Genomic DNA, 7261 nt, shown 5'->3' on the forward strand with positions numbered 1-7261 from the left:
AAGGGAGGCATACTCACAATAGCTCTTAGGACTAGTGTGAAAGTTTCCAAGCCAAACAAATTTAAGGGCACACAGTCTGCAAAAGATGTAGACAACTTCTTATAGGGCATGGAGTAGTATTTGCATGCAATGGGCATCAAGGAAGATGCTATTAAGGTAACCACTGCCTCTATGTATCTTGTAGATATCACATTTATATGGTGGTGTCATTGGTCTAAGAAGGCCAAGCATAGGATTACTGCCATTGAAACATAGGAGGAGCACTAAAGGGAGTTTAGGCAATAGTTTTACCCACAATAGGCTTTGGAGGAGGCACACACTAAGCTATAATGGCTTACCCAATGTGGAAAGGTCTGGGACTATGTTTGAGAGTTCTTAAAACTCATGCCCCAATTTCTCAACCATAGGGAGGATAAGGCCCTTTTCATATTTATGGATGGGCTTAAGCCATGGGCTAAGAAAGAGCTAAGGAAGATGGGTGTCCAAGACTTCACCTAAGCTATGACAGCCATTGAATCCTTAGTGAAATTCAAGAAAGAGGACAAGTCTAAGTTTTCCATGCCCAAGGGCAAAGGCAAAGGTGAGGGAGACAAGAAAAAAGAAAAATGACCAATGATCAAGGATGGACACATGACCGATTTTCTTTGTGATGGTCAATACCGAGCCAAGGATATCCCAATAGAGCCAAACTTGTGGCCATTTTCAAAGGGTATGAGGAGCAACCCGAAAAGGAGGGACTAAAGCTTGGTTTGATCATGCTAAGTTCTATCTTAGCAAATAAAGGGCACAATAGAAAGGGACTCATGTTCACCAAAATTTTAGTTATGGGCAAGCGCTTAAATACCCTGGTAGACACAAGTGCATCTGTTCTCTTCATGTTTAAAAGAGTGGCAAAGAGACTAGGGCTCAAAGTTAAGAAAGGAGCTAGATGGATCAAGACCATTAACTCCAAAGAGGTTTTAATCATAGGCATGGCATAAGGAGTCGAGTTACAACTTGGTGTATGGAAAAGTAAGGAATCCATCAAGGTAAACCTTTTTGATGACTATGACTTTATTATCGGTTTAGATTTCCTTAACAAGATCAATGCACTCCTTGTGCCTTTCACCAACTACATTTACATCTTTGACCATTGATGCCAATGCATTGTCTGAGTGAAATGAGAGCAAGGGACTAGAACTAAGGTACTATCACCCATCCAGCTTGCCAATGGCATGTGAAAGGACAACATCGCCTTGAAGGTGCTAGAGGTGTTTGAGTCATTCAAGGATGTAATGCCTATAGAATTGCCAAGAGACTACCACCTAAGTGAAAGGTAGACCATAAGATCAAGATACTTCTTGATGCTAAGCTACCAATCTAAGCCCCATATAGGATGTCACCTCCATAGCTAAAAAAGCTAAAGAGATAACTCAAAGAGCTTCTAGATGTAAGGTTCATCAAGCCTTTTAAAGCTCTATGTGGTGTACTAGTCTTATTTTAGTAAAGCACATGGGTCTTTATGAATGTGCAACAACTACCAGGTGTTTAACAAGCTTACGATGAAAAACAAGTATGTCATTCCCTTCATTGATGACTTGTTTGACTAGCTAGGAGAAGCATGATGGTTCATCAAGTTAGATCTAAAATTGGGATACTATTAAGTAAGGATAGTCAAAGTTAATGAAAAAAAGACACAAGTGTGACTTGCTGTGGGGTGTATGAGTTCCTAGTCATGCCTTTCAGTTTGGTGAATGCACCCATGACATTCTGTATGCTAATGAAGAAGGTACTAAACCTTTCCTTGACCAATTTATCGTTATATACCTTGATTATATTGTTTTTTATAATCGAACACTCGAGGAGCATGTGGATCACTTGCGATAGGTGTTCCAAGTATAAAGGGAGAATGAACTATATGTAAAGAAGGAGAAATGTACATTCGCCTAGTAAGAGGTCTCATTCTTAGGCCATATTATGGAAAATGGTCAAATTTGGATGAATATTGACAAGGTCCATGCAATCTAATGTGGAAGTTGCCAACCAAGGTCATAAAGTTGCAGTCATTCCTTGGTCTGACAAGTTGCTATCAACACTTCATAAAAGGGTACTAATCCATTACAGTTCCCTTGACCAACATACATAAGAAAGGACAAGTTTAGAAATGGAGCCTCGAGAGCTAAGAGGCCTTCGATCGCCTAAAGTAAGCTATCACACCAAGCCATATAAGGTACACACTAATGCATCCACCTTTGTTATTGGAAGTGTGTTAATGCAAGACCGACACCCAATTGCCTTCGAGAGTAGAATGCTCAATGAGACCAAGCATCAATATATGATCTAAGAGAAAGAGATGATTGTCATGGTGCATTGCTTGTGCACATAGAGGCATTACTTGTTAGGAAGTAAGTTCATGGTGATAACCTACAATATGATGACCAACTGCTTTTAAAGTAAAAAGAAGCTTACTCATAAATAAGCACATTTGCAAGACTTCTTAGCTAAGTTTGTTTTTACTATAGAGAACAAGCTAGGAAGGCCAATGTCATGGCTAATGCACTCAGTTGCAAGGTCAAACTAGTAGCAATCAATAGGCTAGATGGTTCTTTGGTGGCATATATCAAAGAGGGGCTAACCAAAGACCCCACAGCCTAAACCTTGATCAAGTACATGAAGCAAGTGAAGACTAGATAGTTCTAGCTTAAAGGTGATCTACTCTACACCATGGGAAACTAACTCTTTGTCCCACCATTCGACAAGCTACAAAAGGAAGTCATGAAAGAGTGTCATGACTTATGATGAACAAGCCATCTAGGTATGCACTACACCTTAGCCCTTGTTAAGGATCAATACTATTGGCCTAGGATAAGGGACGATGTAGAGGCCTATGTCAGAACTTGTCTTATGTGCCAAGAAGACAATATACAACAAAAGTCCCCCACTGACCTTCTAGAACCATTGTTGGTTCTTAAGCACCCATGGGAAAGTGTTTTCGTAGACTTCATTATTGGACTACCCAAGCTGGATTGGTGTGGTAACATCTTTGTAGTGGTGGACTAGTTCTCCAAGAATGGAACCTTCATTCCAACAACTAAAGAATGCCCAGTGGAGGAAGTAACCCTATTATTCCTTAAGAACCTGGTCAAGTATTGGGGTGTTCCTCAATCCATCATTAGTGATCAAGATGGTCAATTTATGTCCAAGTTCTAAAGTGAATTGGTCAGGCTCTTATGGTCAGACTTGAGGTTCTCCACCATTATACACCCTCAAATGGATGGGAAAATCAAGAAAGTTAATGCCTTATTAGAAGTTTACCTCTAACACTATGTTAGTGCCTCCAACGAGATTGGCCTAACCTGTTAGATGTAGCTCAGTTCTCATACAATCTTCAGTGAAGCGAGGTTATGAATGAAAGTCTTTTTGAGACTGTGATCAAATAGTAGCCATGTATATCTAGTGCTATTACCTCAGGGTACACAAGATCGAACCCAACCACTTACAAATCTGGCAAGGCATGGCGAGAACAAGTCGATCTAGCCTAAGTATGTCTAGATAAGGTAGCAAAGTGATTAAAGTAGTGGGATGATTGAAAGTGACGGGACAAGCAATATCAAGTAGAGGACTTGGAACTAGTCAAGCTGCATCTAGTGCTATGGTATCCAAGGATGTAGAAGAGGCTTACTTATAGGTACAAAGGTCTTTTCAAAGTTCTAAAGTGAATAGACAAGGATGCATACAAGCTTGAGCTTCCTCTAAGGCTCATGGTACATCTAGGGTTTGGCATAAGTATGCTCAAGCCCTACCACAATGACTTGGATGATCCCTCTTCAAGCCAATCAAAGAGAGCACCAATAGGGATTAAGGCCTCTTATGATTGAAAGGTTGAGCATAACTTAGCCAACCATGAGGTAACACATGCCTAAGCATGAGTACTTAGTATAATGGAAAGGCTAGTCGGATAGTGAGATAAACTAAGAGCCAATTGAGGCATTATGGTAGTTCCAAGATCAGATTGACAAGTTCCATGAAGAGACATGATGAGGCCATCAATAAAACAGATAGGAGAGAATGTCACACCCTGTATCAGCATTATCAGGACCAAGGCTTGAGCACCAATGTTTAAAGGCTAGACCATCAATAAAGCACTAGTTTATAAGAATGGTCCCTATGTGAGTTACTTGTTGCTGAGCCTAAGGACCAATTGGGAGAAGCTTCTAGAAAGCACTAAAAAGATGATGTAGGCACTATAGGTGCAAAGGCTCTAGATAAGCATAGACATAGGCTAGATGCATGGGTAACATGCATGACTGGATTAACGAGATTCCCACTATCCCTATCTACTATCCAGCGAAGCCATAGCCAAGGGAATGGGTTCAACAAAATTAGCAAGGAGAGAAGACCCAGATTAGCTTGACTCTAGTTTGACTTTGTGAAATGACTTTAGAGGTGTAGGATGATAGGAACCCTCGGGCAAAATTGAAATACCATTAGTTTTAATGTTATTTTACTTATTCCATGAATTAAACGTAGGGCATGATCCCTTCTTTTGGCCTAAGGCCAACCTCAGTCAATCAATCTGGGTGGAAAACATTGTCAAATGTGGAGTTTGGCTATGGTAGCGCATTTGTTAAAAGATAACACAGGTGTCCTAAAATAATCTCAATGAGAACAAAAATCTCATGTCAAACAAAAAGGTAAAAACTTGTTTGATTTTGAGTTGTAGTATGAATACAAACCATGAAAGCATGGCATATGAATCCTTTAGACCTTCAAAATTTAAAGCTAGAGATGTCAGAAAAGCTACCACAAGAATAACTGGCTTGTGGAAACCAAGCATTCATAGCAATGTTGCTTTTTGATTCTTTAATGTTGGCTATTCTTATCATTGTGAAGCATAATTCACCAAGTGTTGGATTGTTCACCCACCAATAGAGATTGTGAATTGGTTTTAGACCATCATGAGATAGGTTAGTCTTACACTATTGATGGTAGCATCGTAATAGTAATTCAACCTAGTACAAGAAGAATCATTGATTTGTACAATTGGTTATCATGCTTGGTTGAAAAGCCAGCGGCATGAAGCTACTATGTGCTAGATTATGACTGAACACCTCTAAGTCATAATCCGAGCTAGAAGTGATGCACGCATCTATCACCTTGTTGTCAACCCATAGTAGAGGCCTATGGCCCCTAAAGGCATGTGTCATAGGTGTAGCCCTCATGGTGGACAAGCTACGTAGGCATCCTTGGAGCTCAATTCCCACCAAATGGTGGGTAGATCCTTTATAGATGACTTAAATATTTGATGGGGTATTGTTAATGGTAGAGTGGCCTTACTACCATGATCTACTGAGATTCAACCTTTTGTCACTTCAATTCATCCCTCCCCCCATAGCCACCAAAGTCTCTTCACTTCATTTTTTTACCTTACACCCTTTTAGGGTTAAGGATAAATAGTTTTCTCTATTCTATTGATCAGTAGGTTGATGACATCCCTCCCTCAAGCATCCAAATAAATAACAATCGAATACCTTTAGTATTTGTTATAAAGATGGGCTCACCCTTGGTGTGGGCACTTGCATTAAACTCCATTAGCACACACTAGCCCCTAGTATAGGTTGTTGCATCAAACACCACCAATAGCATCTAGGCCTTGGTTGGTGCAGGCAATTGCATCCAACACCATTTACAAATGTTGGCCCATTGTTGCCTCAGACATCATTAGCAAATGCTGGCCCTTTGGTATAGGATATTGCCTTGGATGCCATTGCTTGATGTTGGCATTTGGTGAGGACACTTGCCTAGACCACCATCAGTGCAAGTAGGCCTTTGGTGTGGGTTGTTGCCTCAAACACCTATTTGGTAGATGTTAGTGTCATAGTTCATGCACAAGTCCTAATCAAATAGGTTGAGAGATGTAGGTTGTTAGAGTTAGTGTAGGTAAATCATTAGGAAAGATAGACTAAGGTCCTAAAGGCACATGCCATGAAGGAACGATTGAAGTACCTTGTTCATAAGAGTGCAAAATGTGGCCAGAGCATTAGTGAGTCTGAATGGCATAATTAAGAACTCATAAAAACCATAACAGGTGATACACACTATCATGGGCTCATCTTCTTATGCGATCCTAACCCGGTAATAACTTGACCTCAAATTTAGCATGGTGAACCACCTTTCACCTTTAAGTTGGTTTAACAAGTCCGTAATGAGTGAGATAAGATACTTGTTCTTGATGGTCAACTTGTTCAGTGCCTTATAATCCACACACAACCGTAAGGATCCATCATGCTTGTGATGGAACAAAACTGAAGCACTGTACAGGCTCTTTGATGGCCTAATATAGCCATCTTAATCAACTCCTCGAGCTACTTCTTTAGCTCCTCTAACTTTAAGGATGATATTCTATAAGAAGCCTTAGTTGATGGCTTTGCCTCAACCACCAGTTTAATCCTATAGTCCACCTCTCTCTTTGGTGGTAGCCTGCTAGGTAGCTATGTGGGTATCACATCGCTAAAGGTTTTTGGTACCTTTAACACCTTCAAAAGGGTGTCGATCTCTTTCTTCTTCAGCCCATCATACTTTAGGGTAGCCAAGAAGCTGTCTTCATTCCTGCTCACCATTTTGGCAAACTGTATAGCTGATAGCACCTTGGTTCCAATCTCAAACCCTCACTTTAGTAGTATAAATAATTAGCACCACTCATCCATAATACAAATACAATCGGTAAAAGGCACAAGAAGGGTGTAAATCTGAATAAGGAAATCTAAACCAATCACAAACTCATAGTTATCCAAGGGTATTACCTCGATGGTTTCTTTGCCTTTTCAGCTTTCAAGTTGTAGCTTTACCTTATGAGCTACTCCAATGGTTGGCACCTCTTTGGAATTCACCATCTTGATGGTACCAATCCCTTTTTGCACCTTCAGTCTGAGCTTGTAGGCTCTATCACCTAAAATAAACAAATGTGATGCTTTTGTGTCCACTAGAGCATTCACTTTTTATCCCACAACCAATAGATCCGTATCTATCAAGCCCTTTGGCTCATGGCTACCCTTGCTTTAGATAGCATTAAGCACTATCGGGCCAAGCTTTGCTACTTGTTTTTCTAGCTCCTCATTTGACACCTTGTCTATGATAGCCAGCTTGCGCCTCAATGGGCAGTGTCACGTTATGTGGCCTTTTCCATATAGGTAGCATGAGATTGACTCTCGGTCCCTTTTAGCCTTCCACTTCCCTACTGGTGGCTTTTTTTGGCCACCTTCTCCAAATGATCTTAGTCTCT

At 40.5% G+C, this 7261-nt stretch overlaps 1 pseudogene; it reads left to right on the forward strand.

Moving 5' to 3' along the window:
• Window positions 1–4356: 4356 nt before the first annotated feature.
• Window positions 4357–5358, forward strand: LOC149517770 (25S ribosomal RNA; annotated as a pseudogene).
• The last annotated feature ends 1903 nt before the right edge of the window (window positions 5359–7261 follow it).

The sequence above is a fragment of the Durio zibethinus genome, chromosome 8 (assembly GCF_047325235.1).
Source record: "Durio zibethinus cultivar Kanyao isolate XHJ-2024 chromosome 8, ASM4732523v1, whole genome shotgun sequence".
Classification (NCBI taxonomy): Eukaryota; Viridiplantae; Streptophyta; class Magnoliopsida; order Malvales; family Malvaceae; genus Durio; species Durio zibethinus.